Source organism: Protopterus annectens, chromosome 3.part0, assembly GCF_019279795.1.
Source record: "Protopterus annectens isolate FY-2018-M chromosome 3.part0, PAN1.0, whole genome shotgun sequence".
Classification (NCBI taxonomy): Eukaryota; Metazoa; Chordata; order Ceratodontiformes; family Protopteridae; genus Protopterus; species Protopterus annectens.
In genome coordinates, this window is record NC_056731.1 from 281,792,399 (window position 1) to 281,818,924 (window position 26,526).

The window sequence follows — 26,526 nt, forward strand, 5'->3', positions numbered from 1 at the left end:
GAGGAATTCCTGCCCCTCCAAAAGTGTCTCTCCCCTCTGGAGTTGATCACCCTTCTCCACAGACTCCTACCTGTACTCCTTAGACCTCTGTGGAGGTTTCGAGGCATCCCTCCTCGGGCGGGCTGACCTTCCTGGCCTTGGAGAGGACACTGGCTGCTGCTTCTTGACTGCCTCTGTCAGAGACTGCCACTTCCTCTGAGCCTCAGCTGTTTCAAGTCGCAGCCCCCAGACTCCAGGCCCAAGAGTCTTGGGCGAGTCTCCCCCTGGAGACACCATCCTTGCAGCCTTCCCCAGAGTCATTCACTGAGGAAGTCCACCACAAGACTACATGTAAGAGAAAGCACATGGACTCCACAGAAGAGTCAGTGACCAAAGGCACAGATTACAATGACGGGGAGGGGTCCCCACATTCACCTTCTGACGAGGTTTCCTTTGGTGACATCCTCAAAGTTTTAAAGCAGAGAGGTGAATGGAAGTCCTCTAACCCTTCCTCAGAGAAGTCTGTGTTCTTGAAGGCTTTTTGCGCCAGGCCCCCTACCTCCTGGGTTACCCCACCTGCCAATGTGCTCAAGAAAGCTCATTATGCAGCATGCATGGAAGGCACCAGACTCTGTGGAGGCCATATCTCGTAGGCCGGACAAAATCCTTTCTCCCCCAGAAGAGTGTCCCCATTGGTCAAAATGTCTCTCAGTAGACGCCATGGTGATGGCTGCCGTTACAAAGAAGGAACTGACAGAGAAAAGCCAGACTGTTCACCCACCCAGTAAGGAATCTCAGGCGGTGGACAGATTAGGGAAGTGACTCTTTGGGTCATTGACCTTTGCTGTTAGGTCCTTGTACTACCTGGCACATTTCACAAGGCTACAGAGAGACTTGGTGTCCAAACTCCGTTTCTGATGAGGTCCGAGATAAGGTGGCCTCTCAGTTAGCAACCCTAGAATTGCTTTCCAATTCCTCAATGCATTTGATATCACACACTACTGAGGGAGCAGCAAGAACATGTTAAGTTGTCTATCTCGCCTTCATTTCTTGCTTGTTGGGATCGGAGCTGACCCTCGGCTCCGACTCGGCCATCTTCCATAACTCAAGAGCTGTTTACTGCCTCAAAGCTACCCCTTATCCCATGGTGCTAAGTGCTAGCTACCCAGATCTCATTTGCCGCTTCAGCTGCGAGGTTCGTTGTTGCTGGCTCAGGCCAGTAAGTTATTATAATACTTTTCTAGCAAATTAGGGGTCCTTTTTTGATAGTTTAGTCTTTTGACATTATCGTTAATTAGCTTGTTGTAGTTTTAGTGTTGTTGTATTTTTCCCTTAGAACTCATTTAAGTTAGAGAGTTCTTCCCCTCCCCCCCTTCCCTTTTCCTATCTCTACTTATTGTAGTGTTTTATTTTTAGTTTTAGTCTTCTCTTTTACTTCATAGGTAGCCGTTTAAGTTAGAGGCTTCCTATTAAAAAAAAAAAAAAAAAAAAACTCCTAGACTGTAGTTATTGTGTTTTTGGTTAGGTTAGTGTTTGTAGTTTTTTTTGTTGTTAGGCCTTTGGCCATAGACTTTTCTGTGTAGGACTACATATGTCTAAAGAATCCCAAGTGTCTGGATTCAAGAAGTGTGACTGATGCTGTCAGAAAATGTCTCTGACAGATGGGCACACTTCTTGCTAGTATTGCTTAGGTGCAGTGCACCTGCAGGAGTCTTGTTCTGTATGCCATGCATTCAGCCCAAGGGTTCTGCAGGAGCGCAAAAATAAGCTTATATTAAGGGGTCTTCTTAAGCCCCAGGATTCATCAGCCAAGGCTCAGCCAGTGAAATCTCCTAAACCGACCAAATCATCAGCTCCCAGCTCGGAGCCGTCATTGGCCCAAACATTACCGACTACTTCGGTTCCAGCTGGAACTGAGGAGGCTGCTTCCCAGTTCACGCCACCAGCATTTTCGGAGCCATCTAGGACCCACAAGAGACAGAGGTCCCCATCTCTAGAGTCGATACATTTGGCCCCTCAGCCTCTGCTGTTGCAGAGTGACCGCAGTCACAGATCCTCCCACTCCTCTCGGTCCTATATACTCTCAGACCACGATGTGGAGAGAGTGGTCAGTAGGTTGTTGAAGTCACAGGCACTGGCCAAAATGTTATCCAGCTCTCCTCAACAGGTGTCGGCTCTGCCCGCTTCCATCAATGTTCCTCCTCTGACTTCTCTGAGCTCAGAGCCGGAGTTTGTTGGGGTTCAAATTGTGGAACCGTCTGCACCGATAATGATTTCCCCTTTGGTTCTGTCATCAGCTCCAATCCCCACGATGGTGCCTTCTGTTGAGGGATTTGGGCACCAAAACTCCCTCATTGGCTCCGAGGGGGTGAGTGGCATCGGACCCTTGTCCGACCCTGTTCTCCCTCTCGGTGCTTCGGTGCAGGTGAGCTCGGCTCCTACATCGGCCTCGGAGCCGTCGCCCTCGGTGCGGAGAAGAATTCGGATTTCCTGGGGAACCGGAGCCTTCTTTGCATCGTGGCAGGGATGCCTTTGATGTCATGAGGAGTGTACTGGCCCATGAGTCAGCACCATGTTCGACCCCACTGACTCTGTCCCCTGTAGTGCCTGCGTCAACCTCTTTCCCTCCTCCAAACCCCAAGCGTGGGGAACCGATGCGCCAGAGTACCCCATTGGGTGTTTCCTCTTCTTCTGAGGCCTCCCCTGATCATTCAGAGGAGGCCCCTCAGAAGAGGAAGTGCAAGAGGAAGCACATTGACTCCCCTGAGTCTGTCACTTTGGATTTGGATGAATCGGAAGGGTCCCCGAGATCCCTCTCTGAAGATGTTTCCTTTTCGGACATCCAAGAAATGTTTAGGCAGAGGGGGAACTGGACTGCCCTAGCCCCTACTGAGGATGAATCTGTATTCCTGGATGCGTTTGGTTCCCGCCCTTCCACCTCCTGGGTGTCTCCGCCCTTTGATCCACTAATGTCTGTGGTAGCTCGAAGGGCTTGGCCAGCCACGGATACAGTGGAACCAACCCCGAGGAGGCCCGGCAAGTTTATCACTGCACCCCCTGACAAACAGTTCCTTACCAAGGGTGTTCCCGTGGATGCCATGGTAGTAGCAGTGGCCACTAAAAAGGAATTGGCGAAAATGTCTTCCTCTGTCCATTCTCCTAACAAGGAGTCTAGGACTATGGACAGATATGGGAAGTGAACGTTTGCTTCAGCGACCTTCTCCATGAGGTCTCTGAATTACTTATGCCATTTTACCAGGCTTCAGTGGGATCTCCTGAAAGAGCTTGGAGATACCCTCCAGGATCCATCAGCTGAAGGGGTTCAAGCTAAAGTAGCTTCTCAGCTGGTGACCCTTAATTCGGTAGTTAACTCCTCCATGAGGCTCATTTCTTATGCAACCGATGGTGCGAGTAGAGCCACAGGTACAGGCGTGGCCCTTAGGAGACACGCATGGATGTGGCTGTGTAATTTTGCAGAGCCCTTTAGAGCATCATTCACCAACACCCCCTTGGACGGTTCATTTCTCTTTGGACCACAGGTGAAGGACACACTCACTAGGTGTGAACAGGAAGGCAAGACTCTCTCTGCCATGGGAGTCTGTTTTTCCACTCCTTCCAGACCATATCCCAAAGGTCAGAAGAGTGGAAAAATGTGGTTTCAGAAATCCCAGGGAGCCTCGCCTGATACACATAGTGATTTTTCCTCCACGGGCAGAGGAGGAAATAACAACAACCGACGCCACCCTCGAGATAGAGGGTGTCCGCAGAACCAGGGCAGCAGATAATCTTTCTCTGACAAGCCCTTCCAGCATCCCTGAAGGGTGCCCAGCTGCCCACCTCTGGAGGCAGTCGGGGGAAGACTTTCACTGTACCCAAAAGCCTGGCAAGACATTATGCGAGGCAAATAGGTACACTCAATCATATCCGGAGGCTATGTAATTCCCTTCTTCCAATCTCCCCTATCATCAAGCAAATCCCCCCCAGATGTTCCACCCAATCTGAGGGCCCAAGCAGTCATAGAAATTTCAAGACTGCTAGAAAAAGAGTCATCCAGGAAGTCCCGGCAGGCCAACTTGGATCCGGAACTTACTCAAGGTTCTTTTTGGTACCAAAAAAGACAGGGGACTAGAGACCAATTTTGGATCTCAGCAGACTAAACAAGTCTGTTCAAAAAACAAGGTTTTGGATGGCCACACTTCAGTCCATTCTACCCTTTTTGGGTCAGGACAATTGGATGTGCTCAATAGATCTCCAGGATACATACTATCACATCAAGATGGACAGGCGGTCCAGGAGATTCCTTCGCTTCCAGCTGGGAACCAGTCATTATCAGTTCAGAGCTCTGCCCTTTGGTCTCACCACAGCCCCCAGGGTGTTCACCAAATGTATGGCAGTGGTCACGGCTCACCTGAGGCGTCAAGGATTTCAGGTGTTTCTTTATCTAGATGACTGGCTCTTTACTGCTACTACCAGGCATCAACTCCTTCAAGCCAGGGACTATACAGTCGCAATTTGTGCCCAGTTAGGCATTACTATAAATTTCAAAAAATCTGCCTTCTTGCCCTGTCAGTCCATTACCTATATAGGAGCAGATCTAGATACAAAAAGTATGTGCGCAAAGCTACCGCCGGACAGGGTGGCCACGATTCGGCAGCAAGTTCATATCCTCATGCAATGCAAAAAGGTACAAGTCCGGTTGGTCCTTCAAACTCTGGGTTCTATGGCAGCGGCAATCCTTCTGATGATACCTCTAGCCCGTTTTCACATGAGAATCCTTCAGTGGCTTCTCTTCACACAGTGGTCCTTTCAACAGCTCCCCATGTCTCACATAATCATAATTACAGAAACTTGGAAAAGACACCTTTCCTGGTGGATGGTCTTCCCACTAGTGTCTCAGGGCAGACCATTCATCCAACCCCCTCTGGTTGCCACAGTGACCACGGATGCCTCACTGATAGGGTGGGGGGGCATTATCAGGGCAGGACAGTCCAAGGCACATGGCAGCCTCACGAGTACCATCTGCACATAAATGTCTTGGAGATGAGAGCCGTGCTACTAGTGTTGCAATCACTTCAGGACTCCCTCCCTCCCGGGACCATTGCAATTCAGACGGACAACATGTCGGTAGTGTGGTACATCAACAAGCAGGGCGGAACCAGGTCCTACCCCCTATGTCGAGAAGCACTCAGACTCTGGCAGTGGGCGATTTCCTCCCAACAATTTCTGATTGCAACGCATATCCCTGGGAAGTCCAACGTCATAGCGGACAGGCTCAGCAGAGCTATTCTCATGCCTCTTGAGTGGTCTCTGAATCAGGTAATTGCGGATCTCATCTTCCGCAAATGGGGGCATCCTTGCTGCGATCTGTTTGCAACCCCCTTCGACACCAAATGCAGCAACTATTTCTCCCTTTTACTGCTTCCTGGTCACCCTCCCAGAGATGCTCTAGTCCATGATTGGCCTCAGGGACTGCTTTATGCCTTCCCGCCTTTTCCTCTTATACCCAAACTCATACAGAAAGCGATATTGTTGGGTTGCAAAATGATCCTCATTGCTCCTTACTGGCCTCGACAAATTTGGTTTCCGTTCCTGCACAGTTACCTCCTCGAGCAGCCCTGGACCCTGGATCCTATTCCAGACCTGCTGATTCATCAATCAGGAGAGCTGCATCGATCCCTCCAGACACTTCAGCTCACAGCTTGGTTGATCCAATTCCAACCCTAGCCAGGCTTCCCAGCATTTCCCTGGCTGTGCGTGAAATTATTGTATCCTCTCACAAATCGGCTACTAGGAAGATGTATGCTAGCAAATGGAAACGTTTCTCTTATTGGGCAGAGGCTAAGAACATAGATCCCTTTTTAGCCCCAGTTCACGAGATCTTGGAATTCCTAACTGAGCTTTTTCACTCTGGGTCTGCTTCTGCCACAATCAGGGTTCAACTAGCGGCCATATCTAACTATCATGTTGGTTTTTCTAAACTAAATATCATGTCTCATAAGCTGTGCAAAGCCTTTCTCAGATGGACTACTCTCCTTAGGCCCCCAGTGAGAGATCCCCCTCCTCCTTGGGACCTTAATTTGGTACTAACCTCCTTGATTATGCCCCCCTTTTGAACTGACAGCTTCCTGCTCCCTTAAGTTTCTATCTTGGAAAACTCTCTTTCTGGTAGCTATTACCTCAGCCAGATGTGTATCGGAACTTCAAGCACTAAGCGTTTGTTCTCCGTACTTAGTTTTTCACAAGGATAGGGTTGCTCTGAGAACTAATCCCTCCTTCCTTCCTAAAGTGTGCTCAGAAAATAATCTAAACCAATCCATAAACCTTCCAGTATTCTTCCCTAACTACACCAACAAGGCAGAATACAAGTTACACCTTTTGGATGTTCATAGACAACTGTGTTTTTACCTGCATAGAACGAAGGATATAAGGAAGTCGGACCAACTCTTCCTTTCCTATGCTAGGGGCAAACAGGGTCTTCCAGTTTCCAAAGTGACCCTGTCCAGGTGGTTGTCTCACATTATCACCTTCCTCTATCAACTAAGAAACAAAGAATTGTCTTCCAAACCGAAAGGTCATTCTACTAGGGCTTTGGCCACTTCTGTAGCCTTCCAGTCTAGGTTGCCCATGGACTCTATTTGTGCCGCTGCCACATGGGCAAATCCTCATACCTTTATTTCTCATTACAAGTTAGACATGGCCTATAGGAATAGAGCTAACTTTGGTTCCACTGTTCTGAAGAGTCTGTTCCAATGAGCCACCCAGGATCATAGGTGCTAGGGACGCTGTCCCAACAAGCAAGAAATGTAGGCGAGATAAAGACGTTATGTACCTACCATAATGTTCCATGTTAGTTGTCTTCATCTCGCCTTCTTTCTTGTTTCCCCACCTCCATCCCCCTGTCCTATTGGACCGAGAGGAGTTTAGGCTTCACCGGCTGAGTATTTTCTGGTTTGTTTCCTCTACTGACTTAGAGAGTATAACAGATATGCCCAACCTGTTAGTTTGGTCAGGTTATTCTTGCTATGTCTGGGGTTAGCTATTACAAACGAGATCTGGGTAGCTAGTGCTAGGCATCATGGGATAAGGGGGTAGCCTCGAGCCAGTAAACAGCTCTCAAACTATAGAAGATGGCTGAGTCGGAGCCGAGGGTCAGCTCTGATCCCAACCAGCAAGAAAGAAGGCGAGATGAAGACAACTAACATGGAACATTATGGTAGGTACATAACTTCTTTTTCCGGGTGGGAAGCCAGTCATTACCAGTTTCGAGTACTGCCCTTTGGACTCTCTACAGCCCCCAGAGTGTTCACAAAGTGCATGTCAGTAGTCACAGCCCACCTGTGGCTTCATGGATTCCAGGTGTTTCCCTACTTAGACAACTGGCTCATTACTGCCCCAACAAGACATCTACTGGATCAGGCCTTGACTTACACCCTAAACACTGCACAGCAGCTCGGAATATTGATAAACTGGAAGAAGTCAAACCTTACTCTGAGTCATTCATTAGAGTACATTGGTGTGATTCTGGACACAATGACTTGTACAACCTCTCTACCAGATCACAGAATTCAGACGATCAAAGAACAGGTTCAGGCAATACTTTCACAAAACCTAACCTCAGCTCGATCCATTCCTCAGCTGCTGGGATCGATGGCAGCCTCCATCACCATAGTCCCTCTAGCAAGGCTACACATAAGGCTTCTTCAGTGTCTGCTTCTTACTCAGTGGTACTCATCCCTCAGGACCCCTTATCTTTTCCGATTCAAATAACCAAGATTTGCAAACAGGCCTTGCTCTGATGGATGTCAAACAACCCTCACCAGTGGTCTCACCCCTTCAACCCTCATCAGCCCAATGCCGCAGCGATCGCGGATGCTTCCCTGATGGGGTGGGGGGGCTGTTTCAGGGAAAGATAGTCTAAGGCACTCAGTCACAGATGGAAGCCCTTCTGCATATCGGTGTCCTAGAACTGAGGGTGGTGCTACTAGCATTTCAAGCATTCCAATCGATCCTTCCATCAGGGACTATTGCAATTCAGTCAGACAACATGGCAGTAGTCTGGTACATCAACAAACAAGAGGGAACCAGATCATACCCACTCTGTTGAGAGGCCATGAGAATATGACAATGGGCAATAGCCTCCAACCATTTTATGATAGTGACACACATTCCTGGGAGCTCAAACATGATAGTATTCTACAGCCTTACGAGTGGTCTCTCAATCCTCTAGTGGCGGCAAAGATTTTTGACCACTGAGACAAGCCTTGCTGCGACCTATTTGCATCTCCATCCAGTCACAAGTGCAGCAACTACTTTGCCCTGATCCCCCCTTGGGGACAGTCACCGAGAGATGCTCTAGTCCACGATTGGCCCTAGGGCCTGCTATATGCCTATTCTCCGATACCCTTCATTTCCCTGTTCCTCAAGAAAGCACGTCGGTTAAAGAGCAAAGTGATCCTCATTGCTCCATTTTGGCCTCGGCAAGTTTGGTTTCCCTTCCTGTGGCCTCATTTGCTAGATCGACCATGGATTCTCAATCCAACTCCAGAGTTGATCTCTCACCCGCAGAATCTGGTTCATCCAAACCTTTCCAGCCTGAAACTGACAGCTTGGTTTATCCATTTCCAATGATTGCCAGGCAGCATGACCCATCTTCCCCTGTGCATGACATTCTGATTGCCTCTCATAGATCATCCACCAGACTACTCTACCACAGCAAATGGAAGACGTTTTCTCTCTGGCTACAAGATAAACAAATGGACCCTTTTACAGCCCCTGTTTCTATTGTGCTAGAATATCTTTCAGACCTTTTTAAATCGGAGGTAGCAGCCTCCACAGTTCTTGTTCATTTGGCTGCAATTTCTGATTCTCATACTGGCTTCCAGGGCTCTTCCTTAATGTCATACAGACTTTGTAAGACCTTTCTGAAGGGTGTAACCCAACTAAAGCCTCCAGTCAGAGAACCTGTTCAACCTTGGACCTGGCCTTAGTCCTTCAAGCGTTGACAACTCTCCTTTTGAGACTGGATCTACCTGTGATCTAAAGTATCTGTCATGGAAAATGTTCTTAGCTGCTATTACTTTCGCCAGACGTATTTCTGAATTACAGGCCTTGTCTATCAAACCCTCTACCTCATCTTTCACAATGACAGAATTTCATTAAGGACCAATCTGACCTTTTTGCCCAAGGTCATTTCTGAGTTATCTATCAATCATACTATTGATTTGCCAGTGTTCTTCCCTAATCATTCTAATAGACAGGAATAGTGCCTGCATACCTTGGATATACATAGACAAATTTGTTTTTACCTAGACAGGACTAAATTTAATAGAAACTCTGACCAGCTGTTTTTGGCCTTTTCTGAATCCAGATTAGTTTGTTCAGTTTCTAAAGTTACTTTAGCCACTTGGTTGAGAAACTGTATTACTTTCATGTATGGCAAGAATGGTATTGCTTTACCTGGCAGAGTAAAGGCCCACTCTACAAGATCAGTGTCAACTTCTGCAGCCTTCCATGCTAGAACATATTTGAATGACATTTGTGCAGCCGCAACCTGGGCTAGGCCTCATACCTTCATTGCTTATTACAAATTAGACTTGGCCTCCAGAGGCAGAGCTTCCTTTGGTTCGATGGTGCTCCGGAATGTCCTTCCATAGGGCCACCCAGGGAACAAGATAGCTGGGGACTCTGTCCCAAGAGTAAGGAATAAACGAAGATTAACAACATCAGATAAAGAAGTTATGTCTTACCATAATGTTCCATCTGAGTTGTTTCATCTTCATTTATTCATTACAGCCCATCCACCTTCCCCCCTCCGAAGGTTTCTGGTGGATCTCATTTGTCCTTCTTTCCAGTTGTCTGACCAGAGGTAGCCTCAGCTTCATTTTACAAACTTACAAACTAGATCTGAGGTAACAGGAGGAAGGGCATGATGGGTAAAATCTTAGCTCGAGAGGTTTGTGGCTGACGCGAGCTTGAAAAAAGGCTGGCTCGGTTCCGAGGTCGGAACCGAATCCCAAGAGTAATGAATAAACGAAGATGAAACAACTCAGATGGAACGTTATGTTAAGATATAACTTCTTTTTTATGGATCTGCTGCAAGAAGAAGCAACGTATCTGAAAACCTGACAGTTTCCTTACCCTTTGGGGTGTCTTTTTGAGACCGTACTCCATTGCAAATATCTAGATTATATATTAGATGTCTTTCTCACTTTGTATTGGACTATGCTGTTCTTTCTGCTTGTTACACAATTTCTACTTTTCTCACCTCTGAAGCTAGTTTAACTGTTGGTAGTGGAATGCACATTCCTAACAATGATTATTCTTTATCTCTTCTTACTAAATTAGCCTAATCCTGCCAAATTGCAAACTACCATTAACAATGTTTGAAGACTACCTTTAACAATGTTCACTCTGCAGAATATTAGATGATTTCCAGTAAAAAATAATTTGTTCCTTCTTGCATGCACTTTGATGTATAAGCTTCTATATCTGCATGACTCCCTTCAATTTAAAACTTGGTAACACTATCCTATTTCCAGAGATGGTCAAAATCTCAAGCCTCTTAACCCTTTCATATTTTCAACACTCGTGGCTTAGTGGCTGTAAAGCCTTCATTATACAAAGAATGGTGGTATGGACCTTGATATCTACAGTGCTATCAGAAACCTTCCTATCTTCCTCCTTTGTCAGTAATTTGAAAATATACCTTAAACACAAGACTTCCTGACCATGGCTACCAGACACTGTTTAGGTACACTACTTGTTTTGATGCTGTCTGATGTACATTCTCTTAAATTCTGATCAGGAAAACCTGCATTCATGTCATCCTTGTGCATTACTTGTGATGTGTATTTTTTTTTTATTTACTCTGATGAGCATCCTCACGAAAGTTACCAGGACACCGCTTATGTATTTTTATATATATATATTTCTACTTTACTGATGATAATGCTGTGTGTTTGATTCTAGTAATCTACTGCTAGTTAATTTATGGGTGTCTGGAATCATTCTGTATTGCTTTAAACAATGTACATTTGCTTGACCCTCTGTTAAACCTATCCTGTTTTTCTTCTGTTACATGACACTTATGTGTATGTCATTTCACTTAAGTAGGTTTCTGTAACTAGGCCATATTTTACAAAGGTACCTTGTGGTCTAGTGACCAGTCCATCCACTTGCTTGGATAGATAAATAAATATGTATGTACATAAACAGAAACAAATAATTATGGTCATTTTGACAAACGTTATGTATAATTTAAACTGGGAATGTGCTATTTTTGGTTTCTTTGCTCAACATTAAGATGAAGTGTTGTAACAAATTGTTTTCTATTTTTAATTTGCTTTCAGAAAGAAGTAAAAAGCAAAGGAGGAAGTATGTCCTGTACTGTGTCAATTTCTTCATTATATACTGAAGACAAGAGAGAAACAGTAAGTTAGATATTCAATGACTGATATACAAGTACATATGTGAGAGGGACTTTTGAAAGAGTAAGCATATATACCAGAGGGCTTCATTTTCTCTTTTTGAACTATTGAGGATTTCTGGTAAATATATATATATATATATATATATATATATATATATATATATACATATATAGATTATATTATATGTGTGTGTGTGTGTGTGTGTGTGTGTGTGTGTATGTATATATATATATATATATATATATATATATATATATATATATATATATATATATATATATATATATATATATATATATATATATATATATATATATATATATATATATATATATATATATATATATATATATATATATATATATATATATATATATATATATATATATATATATATGTATATATATATATATATATATATGTATATATATATATATATATATTTGACCGACTGCCATTTGACCTAAATTTCAAATGACTGACAACTCATTTCACTGACATTTCAGATATAGACTTGTTATGGGTTTCCCCTTCACCTGTGACTTGCTTGTGATAAAAATAAATACTGTAACTTACAGTGCTGACTGTCAGAATATCGATAGTCATGTAAAAAGTAATGTTGTAGTGTTCCTAAATGTGGGTTTGTCTCTTTACATTTTTATGTGAAGTATCTAAAGTCATTTTGCGAATGTTTTGTGCATTCCCAGCAGTAGTGGCAGCATGTAGAGTACTGTAAGGCAAGTTTAAAGGTATATGTCCTTTTCCCCACTGTAGTGCAATCCTGGAGTTACTATATATAATTAAGGGGGGTGTGGGCGGCACAGCCCCACGTAGTTTGGCTGTACATTGTCCAATTTCTCTTAAGAGAGTGAGTAAGTAGTTCTTAAGTTCTGGAAAAAGTTAGCTATTGGTGGTCTAAGTGTGCATGTCTATGTTTTAAGATTTAGTATGTTGAAATTCAGCATTATAAGCTGTCGGTGAAATGAGTCAGTCAAATGAGTTGTCATTCATTTGAAATTTAGGTCAAATGGGTGTTGGTCAAATGGGAGTCATGCAAATGAGTTTTAGGTCAAGTGAAATAGACCCATACACACACACACACACACACACACATACACACACACACACACACACACACACACACACACACACACACACACACACACACACACACACACACACACACACACACACAACAGAATTTTGTTACTTTTTAGGCCTTTTTATTAGTGAACATAGAATCAGAACTTTGTACTGGGCAATATTATACACAAGTCTGTATGGTAGTTGTGTATTATGAGCATGCCATTCTTAAAGTGGTTATGGGAACAGAATGTGATCCTTTAGCTTGCAGGTAAAACCAGAAATGTTCATATAGTCACGTTGGCAAGTAATGCAAGAATAGGATGATCTGAAAGCTGTAGGAATGGTGAAGAGGGTGTCTGCCCATGGTGCCAGTTTGTACAGGGTGTTAATTAACTTGTGCCACCTTAAAAAAAATTTGCAGGTTTCTAAGTTGTCATCAAAGGACACATGAGCCGAAACTGAAAAAAAACATATTTTTATGTTTTCATTGAGATCTACACAATACAAATCTGGCTGCAGCACAATAAGTAGTTGTTTTAATTTATTTTTTTTGCATGAATCCCCTTGTGAATGCAGTCATCGTGATGTAATCTTGTTTCCTTGGAAAACTGCTACTTGCCAATAATCTGGTGCAAAGAACAACTGCTCAGATTAATTTGCCTCAGAATGAAAGGAGTGTGAAATACTATTAAGTCTGAGAATCCTCTGTAATAGTCTTAATGCCAGGTTTCCAATATATGTATATATATATATATATATATATATATATATATATATATATATATATATATATAAAATGTGTGTGTGTGTTTGTGTGTGTATATATATATATATATATATATATATATATATATATATATATATATATAAATAAAAGTATTTGCATAAATATAAAATAATAGCTGAGGTAACCACAACATTTTGGTAATTTCAGGTTCTGTTTTCCTCCCTCTTTCCGTCCTGGAGCCAACCAGATTATCTTAATTCCTGGTGTGCAAAGCTAGTCTAATTAGTGAAGTTGCTGTAATTTCTTCACTTTAAGATTATAAAAGACCGGGTAGTTTTCTCAGTGCAGGGGAAGGAAAATGCAGTACATATTTAAAAAGCTGTGAATTTTCAACCTGAATAATTTTATGACCTCACTGGTTGTGAAATAACAAAACATAGCTGGTTGTGTTTTCTCCTTGGAAAGAAACATTTGTGAAATTCTACAAGAGCAATTGGGCCACATTTGTAAAGGAAGTATTATGAGATTTCATTCAGCACTAATATGATGTCCTCTGAAAAAGCCAGAAGGATAAAATGCCACACAGGAGAAGATGATGCAGGTCATGTAATATGTGGAAGTATGGGGATTATTCTGGAGATGGAAAATACACTGCAGGGAAAGGGAATACTGTATTTACGGCATTGTTCTCCTTTAAGCAGTCATAGCAATAGACAGCTTGTAGACAGTCAAACTTTTATTTTTTGCTGTCCGTGGTGTTATTAAAGAAAACATTTTGCAGTTGCATGTTGTGATTAAGCAACTGCTTATAGATAGCTTGTAAACTTTTAAAGTGTTTTTAAGGTTGCTGCCTGTTGATACCATAGAAAGAGGAGTACAAGCTGTCAAATTGTTCTTTTTTTTCTAAGTTATCTATCGGTTGTCCAGAAATGACTATTTGTGATATCATAATAACATCCTGCAAACTATCAAACTATGTACAGACCCATTAGTTTGACTAGTCTTATTTGCAAAGCCATGGAAAGAATGATAAGAAATTATCAACAAGGACATAGAAGAACTCCAGACACTTGATCCATCCCAGTTTAGCTTTGTCAAAGGAAGTTTTTACTGAATCTGGTGGACTTCTTTGAAAAGGTCATTAAGGCAAAGGGTGAGTGGTAAATGGTACATACTGCCTACCTAGATCTGGCTAAAGCATTTGCTACAATACCTAACATGGTCATTGTCAAAAAACTTATAGAACAAGGTATAACCCCCTTTATAATATGCTAGATAGCTAACTGTCTCACTGATAGGACTCAGGAGGTTAGAATCAGTGAGGCCACCTCCACAGAGAGGCCTGTCACCAGTGGAGTACCCCAGGGATATCTGCTGGGCCCTCTCCTCTTTGGCTTCTGCTTTCTCAGATGGCAAAGCCAATGTCAAATGCCTTTGGTTAACCAAGTTCACATATGATTTCAAACTGTGAGTAGTCAATGAATCTCCCCAAGATGAGAACACCTTTCAGGAAGGTCTAATACAGACAAATGCTTTGTGTCAAAGCCATGGCTTAAAACTCAGTACCAAGAAATGCATTATGGTACATTTTGGGAAGTATACCACCCTGGGTAACTACATCATCCAATAAAACACCCGTAAAAGTTGACTCACTAGTCAGGGATCTGGGAGCTTGTGTAGATGGAAACCTAGCCTTCAACCAGCATGTATCAAAGGTAGTAAGATAGTCCTTCTATGTTGCTCAACTCATAATCAAGGGCATGGTGTCTAGGTCCAGAGAGGTCATCAAACCACTGTACTCTGCCTCATCAGACCTATCACAGAGTATAATGCCTCTCTCAGCCTGTACCTGACCAGACACATGCAGCAACTGGAACAGCCACAAAGGTTCCTTACTTAAAGAATACAGGAAGTAAACACAATGTCCTACACTGATCGCCTCAAAGCCCTGTCTCTTTACTTGGTATCATACAGACTTTTGAGAGGTGATCTCTGCCTGGCATATAGGGCATACCTGGATCCTGTTTTGATGAACACTTTTGCATATCTCCAAGACAAAACAGCATTAGAAAAACTAGATTGAAATACCTAAATTTTGCTTGCAACATAAATAAGACATGCTGGAGAGACAGATGTGTTTCTCAGAGAATTTCGATTCCATCCATGTGAAGCAGAGTTCCTCCCTATCCCTTTTTAAGGGCAGCTTGGAACAGTGGATGGGTAATAGGAAATTCACCCCTGGTCTGGCTCCTGTGTCTCTGATAGACAGAGGTATTCAGTAAATCAGTACGTATATAAATCAAATTTGTGGGTCAGGCTTATAAGGGCTCTAAGGTCATTAGCCTAGTGTACACCTATGGATCTATGAACCTCTAATTTTCAGAGGCCTGTTAAACAGAAATCCCAGCCAAACAAGACCCAAGGTAGCAAAAGGAAACAACAGGACAACTCCGCCAAGTCCAAAAAGAGGGTTCCATTGCCAGAAAAGGATACCCATCCTCCCAACTTTTGAATGTGCTAAGGCCAAGTCTCCCATTGGTTGTTGCATCTCTCAAGTTGTCTCTCAATAAGGCAGCATCGCTGTCAATGATTTCTGACAAATGGATCTTCAACATTGTGCGTAAGGGTTACTATTGGCAGGGGAAAGACCATCCTCCTCATTGTAGGGGAGTTCCTCCTCACCCACCAGATCAGTCTTTGTTATTTCTTCTTGTTCTCCAGCATATGTAATTTATTTATTTATTTTTTATTTTATTTTACATTTATTAACAGGGAAAGTCCACTGGACACAGGTCTCTTTTTTCAGTGGAGGCCGGGGGAGAAAAGCTCCGCAGATAACTAAGATACAAACTAGACCTGGTAACTCTTTCAAAGAGAATGAGGGGGGGGGGGGGTTATTCTCAAATGATGTTCTTCATGTTTCACTGTTGCAGTCATCGCACTTGGGTTATCCTGCCAGGGGTAGCCCTCAGTTGGCCCAAATACCAGAGGCTTAGTATTTCTGCGTCGGTTGTTGTCACTCCGGGACTGATATCAGGTCTTCAGTGGTATAAAATCAGGCAGCTGATGCCATTACATCAGTCTTTCTTGCCGAGGAGCCCTAAGCAGAAGCAGTTCACACGAGTGCAGGTCGGCCACTACCTGTGTTTTCATTTCCAAATTGAAGTTGAAGTCTTCTAAAGCTTTTTTTTTGCTCTAACTGATGTCAGAAAAAGTTAACAATTGTCTCACCTGTGGAAAGCAAATACCACACCGAGGCTTCCATTCTTACTGCGTCACCTGTTTAGGCCCAGACCACGGCGTCTCCTCGCTGTCACTTTTGTGCTTTGTTCAATGCCAGAACTATATGTTGTCGGGCCCTTATTGTCGCTAAATATTTTCGCTCTCAGTCTTCATATTCTGATATGGCTTTGGAAAGCCATCCGACTACCGATCTTCTGAAAAAACAAGGATAAAGACAGAGACAGACCACACAGGTCCAAAACTGCCAACGATGCTTCCATTAAGCTAGTCGTCAGTTCTCTGGTCCTCAGTGAGGTGCTTTCGCAGCCCGTGATGCCTGCTTCTGTGGATTCGCAGGCCGCCACTGAGACCCGTTTGGAGTCCAGTAAGCCACGAGACTCTTCTTCGACTAACGATCCTGTGGATGTCTCTTCCTTGGAAGCGGTGCCTACTCAGCGGTTCCGGGCCCATCCAAGGTAGTTTTTCGCACTACTGATACTCTACACAAACCGACAACTTCTTTTGCATCTTCAGTTCTTTCTAAAACTACAGAGTGTATAAGGCCCAGGGTATGAACTATGCCTAAAAAAACGACGACCTAAGCTCAGGCACCTGCTTCCATGCCTCAGTCTCAAATGCTTAAAATGGAGGAAGACCTTATTATGCTTATTAGGGGAAGCCAAGCTATCCCTTCCAAAAGAAAGAGACTTGTTCCCAGTAGTTTTATCTGAAGAGAAGTCCAATGACTCTGAGGTTTCTGAATATGAAGACATGCAACCCCTCTCTGCTTATGAGGATTCTGATGCAGAGGAGTCCATTCCTTCTGCCTCTCCTCCTGAGGATTTTCCATTTGGTGAAACCCTACATACTTTAAGGGAGCATTTCCAATGGGAATGTCAGGACTATCCTCAGTCAAAAAAGAGACACAGGGAATTGTTAGATTTACCACAGAACAGATCTTTAGCCATTCCTCCTGTCCTGGATGTTGTGGATGATGTTTTTATGGAATCCAGTTTTACTCCTGACACCCTTCCTCCTGTTCCCAGGAAACCTGACTCTCACAAATTCCTTTTCAAAAATCCTACTGCTGACCCAGAGGTTATCTCCTAAGGACCTAAAGGAATTAAAGCAACCTCAGCTAAGAATCCCACCCCCTCAGACAGGGATTCACGAGCTTTAGACAGATGGGGTAAAACAGTATACACCTCTGCAACTCTTGCTATTAGAGCACTAAACTGTCAGTTCCACATGCTGAAATATCAGCAGCATACCATGGAACTCCTCAAACAAAAAATATCTTCCTTTCCTGCTTGTGCAGAAAATAAAGAATTACAAGAGCTTATGCATTCTGCAAGCCAAGTTACTAAGCACACCTTGCAATGTGGCTTTGACGCCCTGGAAGCATCTTGCAGGGCAGCAGTCACTGGTTCTGTCCTTAGAAGGCATGCTTGGCTTAAGGAACAGACCTTGCCAGACCATGTCAAATCAAAATTATTGGATGTGCCATTGAACAAAGACAATGAGTTTGGCACCAAGGCAGAAGAGGTCTTAAAAAAGATGGAAGAAAAAGCTAAATCTATGCAGACAGTTAAAGACTTTTTACAGATCCAGCCTCCAAAGTTCAGTAGACATTGCCCCTTCAAGCACTGGTCCTTTCCGGCCCCCTCCAGACCAGCTCAGCCAAGACCCAGGGGAAGCAGACCCCCCCCCCCCCCCGCCCCCAGACAGCAGTCCCAGGAAATGCAGATATCTAAGCAATGGAGTTCTTCCTCTTCAAAAACAGGAAGTGCTAAGCCACACCCTTATGGTAAGAACCCACAATGACTTTACACATCCAACCCTTACCTCTGCCCACCTGCTTGTGTCCGTAGGAGGAAAACTCTCCTTCCATGCAAACAATTGGGCCGCTATTACCAACAACTGATGGATCCTCAACATAGTGTCCCAGGGATACAAATTTTATTTCCACACTCTGTCAACCCCAAACAGGTTCCCAGATCTTCCTCCAAACCAGTGGGCTGAGGCCAAAAAGTAAGTCCATTCCCTGCTCTCCATGAGAGCAATACAGCATGTTCCTGCAGACCGGATAGGCCAGGGTTTCTATTCCAGACTCTGCCTGGTACCCAGAAAAGAGGGCACCTGGTGCCCAATCCTCGATCTATCCATTCTAAACACCTTTCTGGTGATACCAAAATTCAAAATGCTCACCCTCCAGCAGCTTCTTCGTATGCTTTCCAAGGATGCTTGGTTAGCCACCCTAGACCTAAAAGAGGCCTACCTACACACCCCAATCAGGGAATCTTGCAGGAAATATCTATGTTTCAGGGCAGGATCTATGCACTTTCAGTTCTCTGTGCTTCTCTGTGGCTTATCCACTGCTCCCAGAGTTTTCACAAAATGCTTGGCTCCAGCCATTGCTTTTTGCAGACAAAGAATTATTCAAATTTACCCCTACTTAGATGATTGCCTGATTCAGGCAGACAGTCAGGAAAAGCTGTTACAGCACCTGACCTTTGTAAAGGACCTACTGACCTCCCTGGGGTATACTATCTAGTCCCCACACAAAAAATTGTATTCCTGGGAACAAACCTGGACACAGCATCCCAGATGGCATTCCTTACACCAGAAAAACAAGCCTACCTGACAGGCTACTTCTCTCAACTAGCCACCAGAACCCAGTTATCCGCAAGGAAAATCCTGCAAGCTCTAGGTTTCATGGCCTCCTGCATTCTTCTCTGCATATGCCAGACTGGATATGAAGAAACTACAATGATACCTAAAAAGCCTTTGGTGTCAACACTCTCAAGACCTGGAAACTATCATACCTATGATACCGTCTAAGGAAAGATTTTCTTTGGTGGGCAGCAGCATGCAACCACAACAAGGGACTTCCCTTCTCACAACCCCATGCTATGCAGACCCTATCCACAGATGCATCAGACTATGCCTGGGGTGCACACCTGGACCACATGTACATTCAGGGCCATTGGAGCCCAAATCAAATACATCTGCACATCAACCAAAGAGAGATGCTAGCTGTTCTGCATGCCCTGACAGCTTTCAGACTCTTACTCTCCCCGGGGCCTCTAGTGATCAAAACAGGCAACACCACAGTGATGTGGTATAACAACAAGCAGGGAGGGACTCACTCTTATCCTCTCTGCAGGCTCGCCATGACACTTTGGCACACAACCTCAGCCATGCAACTACACCTGCTAGCACAATTCTTACCAGGCTCCCTAAACTCTCTGGCAGACAACTTAAACAGAAATCTGCTAGATCCACACGAGTGGCAGCTAGACTACAGAACCTTCAGCCTTGTAACCCAGAAATGGGGCACCCTGAAGGTGGAACTCTTTGCCTTCCACTCCAACCATCAGCTCAGTAAATTCTGCACCAGGGAACTACACAGCAAGGCCTGGAAAGTGGATGCTGTATCCTTCCAATGGGTAAACCTCTTGATCTATGCATCTCCCCCTCTACCACTCATTTCAAGGGTACTGCTCAAAATAAGGGAGGAAAAACCAAGGGCAATCTTGATTGCCTCAGGCTGGCCACACCAGCACTGGTACCCATTGCTGCACAGCCTGTCACCCCTGTGACCATGGCACCTACCTCAGATCCCAACACTCCTGACCCAGAAGAATGGAGAATTCATGCATCCACAATTGCAGACCGTGAACCTGTCAGCCTGGCTTATTCTCTGACCTCTCCTCCAGCTGTCAGCCTAAGCACACAAGTCCTGGATGTTATACTTGAGGCCAGATGCCCCAGCACTAGAATATCCTGTGCTGACAAGTGGAAAAGGTTTTGCACCCGGATCCAGGCTAAGGGAGCCAAAACAGCACAGCCCTCCCTACCATACCTCTCAACCTGGAAACATCAAAAATCTGGACAAGGCCCATGAAAAATAGGTACAAATCTGTATGCTGATTAACATCTAATTTGCATACATAATTATGTAACCCCACCCACTCCAATGTAATTGTGGGATACCAACTTTCGAACACAAATTGAAGAACAGACAACCAAACCATAACACCAGAGTCCCCCTGCAGCCATTACAGTGTCCTGTTACCTGGCTATTTTGCCCCATTTACCATAAACACTAATGTATGCATTACTGCTTTACTTCTACAATGATTTGAATTTTTATTTTTACATTTTACAGCACAACAATGCAGAAACACTAAAAGACATCATCTGGTAAACAAAGCAATACTGTCTCACAATGAAAACAGGCTTGACATTAAACTTTGCCCTTGAAACTCACATTCATTGAAACAGCATTGAAACCCACACCACATCCAAAGAAAATGCATCTGGTCAGTGGTGAATAAAGATTACCTTTGGGCTGTTTTCAAATCATTGGCCCCTTGCACACAAAACAAAAAACATACATGTGTTCTTTTCTTTATACACCTTCCTGACTTTATTAAATTATATTCCTTGTATAACACATGTTAGAGAGCATTTTAAATTTATTGTTTGAACATCACCAGTAATCTGTACTGCAGGCAATGAAACAAAACACATGAACTAATAATGACAAAACTGCACAATTCAGTACTTTTCCATCATAAAAGTCTGCTTCCACACCCACACTATACATAGAATGACAGTAGTGTAAGCCATAGGCATCTTGCACAGCGTATCGCACTTGAATTTTCAATTTCATTTTTTTTTGGGGGGGGGGGCAAAGGGTCAAACAGGGACACATTTTAAACATTGCTTGTATAATTTTGTAAAGTTGCTAGAATAAAATGTTGTGCTACCGTCATGCATTTCACTGGCAGGTTTTGAACACAGGACTCTAGGCACTAAATTCAGAACAACATACCAGTATCCCAAATCAGCAGCTGCCTGAAAAATAGGAAGACTAAAACTTAATAGCCATCATTTAGTGAATTCATTTCTCACTTCTCAACATAACTCTTAACCTCAACACAAAAAACATGGACAAACAACAAAGCCAATAGGGGAATACAAATTCAGTTCTCACTTCTCACTCACCATATCTCTGAACTGTTAGCACAAAAACAATAATAGGGGAATACACATTGTGTGCTCACTTCTTATCATAGCTCTAAACTCTTAACACAAAGAAAAACATGTTCTCACTTATCATAGCTCTCAACTCACTCAGAAATGGTGGTAGCTAGGGATAGTAGGCTCTTTTTACCCTGTACTAAAGGTACAGGGTTTGAGCCTGAATACCTCTAGCCACCAAGCCCATTATATTTACACACACTCAATTCCGACTGGCATTTACACACACTCACACACACACACACACACACACACACACACACACACACACACACACACACACACACATGTACTCGTTCCTTACCTGTTTCAACTTCTGTTCAGTAGGGGATAGTGTTAGAAGTTGCAAAGAATATTGTGAAGCGTATGATATTAGGATTTAAAGTTTGGGCTAAGAGAATACAGGAGTTAAACTCTGTGCTTCATATGAGAATAGAAAATCTGAAGAGAAGGCAAGAGGTAATGATGTCACCTGAAATCATAAGTGGCATGTTGCAGACACACAATTAAAACAAGTTGGAACTGTTTGTCAGAAAATAAACTAAGACATATTGGGTAAATATCATTTATGATGATCAGTATTTTGGTTAAGGCTCTGCATATGGTTTGTTTTTCAAAGTGCAGTATAAGTTTATTTTTAAAGGATGTGTAGTTTATTAAGTCAGTAATTGTGAAAGCTTACTCCTGAAGTTGCCTACATAAAATCTGAAGAGGGCATTTCTGTACAAATCTTCAAAATGTGTTAGTTTTTACTAGTACTTTGTTAGGTGACAGCAGTGTTAGGGTGAGGTTTCAACGGATGTAACGTTTGGCTGCCCTGAACTGGGATGCAGATATTTATGGACGCTATTTAGGATGCTAAGGTCTAGTTTATTACTGAAGGATGGCTGGATAATTTTGTGATAAGATACAGTGCTAGGTTCTAACCGGAGAACTAAGGATGAGCCTAACAGTTTCTTGATAGGTTTGTTCTGGAGAGAAAAAGGTTTTTGATAAGCCTCTGTAAGCTTTACAGTTGCAGAATAGTTTGAAATATATCTGAGAACTTCAGCTGTTATTTTGCTTTAGGAGTTGTGTGCGACAAAGCACATACATAAAATGTGGCTGTAGGAGTTCAGTATGACAAAACACGCAGAAAAAATTTGGTTGGAGGAGTTAGGTAGGTGCTAACTAGCTTGACATATAAATGACAAAAAACATACATAAAATTTAGCTGTAGGAGATAGGTTTGTTGGTATGTGCCCTAAGGAACAGGAAAATAACACAACACACACACACACACACACACACACACACACACACACACACACACACACACACACACACACACACACACACACACACACACACACACACACACACGTACTCGTTCCTTACCTGTTTCAGCTTCTGTTCAGTTGCTGCCGCCATTAATCCACTGCTCTGCGCTTCAGCTTCCTGGCTTGGTGAACTGCCCTTTGCTGCCATTAATCCCTGCTGTTGTTGCTGCCATATTCCTGCTTCTGTTGAACTGCTCTGCACAAGCGTCTGCCATACCATATCCCCTAAACTGCTCTGCACAACCAATCCTGGCTCCTCGGCGAACGAACTGCTATGCAGAAGTGTTTAGCTTCCCTGTTCTGTTCAGTAATCCTGCACAAGCGCGGCCTGCCACTTGCAATTCCCGCTGTTTTAAAATTTAACTCAGCCAGCCGGAAATGATGATATGAGCTCCTTCAGCTCAATTCTGACTGGCTGGTAGCCTGACGGAGCTGACGTCATTGCGCACGTGATGACGTCAGCTCCGACAGCGCGAACATTTAAAAAAAGCTAAGAAAAATCAGAAATTAAGGGGTGCCACTCGGGAATCGTGGCACCCCTTCATTTGGACCCCAAAACTCTGTAAAAATTGAGTAATTCGGAACGGTTGGGAGGTCTGCTCCCTACCTCTCATCCTGGATTACCTAGCAGACCTACTACACAGGGGTCTATCCTTCTCTTCTATTAAAATTAATGCCACTGCCATTTCTGCTTATTACAGCACAGAGCCACCTCTCTTCTCACACCCTCACATCAAACAGTTCCTAAGAGGGGCTAACAACTTATGGCCACCCAGAAGAGCTCCTACCCAGCTTGGGACCTTAACTTTGTGTTGGACAAGTTCACCCTACCCCCCCCCCCCTTTGAGCCTGCAGTTTCAGCAGAGTTAAAATTTCTCTCTTGGAAAACAGCCTTGCTTCTGGCCATCACTTCAGCTAGAAGAGTTTCAGAGCTACAATCACTCATGGATGTAGAGCCCTTCATCTTTTGTCATGCTGACAGGATCTCCCTCAGGACCAACCCATCCTTCATGCCTAAAGTGGTGCTCAGTGTGGCTCTGAACCAATCCATTCATTTGCTCACCTTTTTTTTCTAACCCACAAAACAAGGGGGAAAGGATTCTGCACTCTCTAGATGTGCACAGACAGCTCAGATTCTATCTGGAAAGGACTAAATCTTTTAGAAAAACTGACCAATTGCTAGTCAGCTTCACAGCAGGGGCAGAGGGCAAGGCCATATCCAAACAAACAATCTCCAAATGGATAGCACACTGCATCCATTTCTGCTACAATACCACGGGAAACTGCCCCCAAAGGGGGTCAGGATGCATTCCACCAGGGCAACCTCCACCTTTGCAGCTTTTCTCAGAGGATCCCACCAGGGACATCCTGGAGGCTGCAATATGGACTTCTGTTCATACCTTCATGAAGCATTAATACCTGCCTGTCTTCTCAAAATCCAGGGCAGGCTTTGCCACCACAGTCTTGCATGGCATCCTAGCCAGCCCCCAGTCTTCTTGACTGCCTCCACCCTTTTCTTCAGTTTTGGGAATCAACCCAAGCGTGATGACTGCAACAGTGAAACACGAAGAACAGTACAGTTCTGTACACTTAGCATAAATGTAGATGTTCGAGTGTATTCACTGTTGCAGTCCTGGTTTTACACCCACCATCCCCCTTGTCTCTATCTCTCTTCCTCTCTCCTTACAGGGAATTTTTGGTATTTACTTTCTACTGGTGGTGTTCTTCCACCATAACCTAGCTCCTTATTTGGGGGCTCCTGACAGTTGGGGTAAGAAAAACTGATGTAATGGTGTTGGCAGGCTGATTTTATACCACTAACGACCTGTAGACAGTCCTGGAGCAACAGCAACTGATGCAGAAATAATAAGCCTCTGGTATTCGGGCTGACTGAGGGCTACCCCTGGCAGGATAACCCAAGTGTGATGACTGCAGCAGTGAATACACTCGAACATCTACATTTATGGTAAGTGTACACAACTGTACTTTCCTGGTTTCCAGAAAAGAAAATGCATGTGGACCAGTGTTGGACCTGTCCTTTCCAAAAACCTTTAGCCAGATTCCAAAGTTCAAGATGCTCAGCCAGCATTCAGTGCTTCCTCCTCTTCTGGATCACTGCTTCATGATGACCCTGGACTTAAAGATATGCCTGTCATCATATCCCCATTGCTTATCATTTCCATGGGTATCTGAGATTTGTTGTCTGTGATTCATGCTTTCCATTTTTTGTATTGCCTTTTGAGCTATCCACTGCTCCTTGAGTGTTTGCAAAATGTCTTGTCCCACTAGTGGACCACTGTCAGATTATCAGCATCCACATTTTTTTTACTTGGATGACTTGCTGATCTATGCAGAGTCTGTGTGCAAGCACTGGAATAGTTAGAAAAGGTTTCAACCTTACTCTGCCTTCTAGGGCTCAAGTGGAACCTCTTGAAGTTGTGCCTGACCCACTCATAAAGACTTATCTTTCTAGGGTGCCTTGTGGACTCCAATGTAAGAAGGGCTTTTATGCCCAAAGACAAGATCTGTTCCTACCAAAGTGTGCTTCTGGAATTCTCCAAGATAAATGTTGCACCAGTTTGAGAATTCCTGATAATTCTTAGGCTAATGGCCTCCCAAGATTTTCATGACACCACTGGATTGTCTTCACATGAGAAAAAGTCAGTGGTATTTCTGTAGTTGTTGGACTCATCACCTTCATTCCCTGGAATCCCAGTTGCCAGTGCTTCCTTTCATCAGAAGAGATTTAGAGTGGTGAAGAGAGCAGTTGAATGTCAGTCCAGGACTTCTTTTCTCCCCTCCAGTTCTGGTACAGTCTGTCCAGATAAATCCATCCAACTTCCCATTGGCAGTTGTCAATAGGGAAGCAAGCACAAGGCTCTTGGGATCCCAAGGATGCACAGAAGCACATCAGTGTTAAAGCGATGCTAGCAGTAATTCATACTTTGAAGATTTTTCATCACCTATGGACTCCTGACTGATCCTCTTCAGGTGATTATGGACAACAGCATAGTGATGCGATATCTTAACAATCTGGGGGGGGGGGAGTATGAGGTCTTTCCCTCTGTGTAGGTTGGAAGTGATGGCCTGGGAGCTGTCTTTTCTAACTATCCAGGTTTCTTACATCCCATAAGAGCAGAATGTTGTGGCAGACACACAAAGCAGATCATAGGCAGACCCACATGAGTGGAAGCTCAAGCCAGTGGTTTTCCAGGATCTAGTCCAGATGAGGGGAATGCCTCAAGTTTATCTGTTTGCCTCCTTTCAAAACAGACAACTGGAGAAATTCTGTTCCAGACATCCTTGCAGCACAGACTCATTGTCATTCCCTTTAACAGGAATGTCAGTTTATGCATTTCCACCGATTCCTCTAATTTTGAAGGCACTTCTCAAAGTTCAGACAGAAATTACAAAGATCATTGTGGTGACACCCTGTTGGCCCAGGCAGTCCTGGATGTTCTTCGTGTTTCACTTTTGCAGTCATCACATTTGGGTGATTTGCCTGCAGGTAGCCATCAGCCGGCCTGAATACCAGAGTCTTTGGATTTCCTGCATTGGATGCCATCGCTCCTTCCATGATGTCAGGTCATCAGGGGTATAAAACATGCAGCCGACGCCATTAAATCAGTCTTTCTTGCCATGCGCTGCACGAAGCAGAAGCAGTTCACAAGTGCCGGTCGGCCGACTCCTGAAATTTTCGAGTTTCAGACCCGAA

At 43.8% G+C, this 26,526-nt stretch overlaps 1 protein-coding gene across 1 annotated transcript in view; it reads left to right on the forward strand.

The window, feature by feature from the left end:
- The window catches only part of NEK10 (NIMA related kinase 10), a 3,576,599-nt gene that overhangs the window by 277,012 nt on the left and 3,273,061 nt on the right, over positions 1-26,526 (forward strand). The window contains exon 2 of the mRNA XM_044064761.1: positions 11,328-11,408. The gene's annotated coding sequence lies outside the window, so the exon portion shown is untranslated. The remainder of the gene's footprint in view (positions 1-11,327; positions 11,409-26,526) is intronic.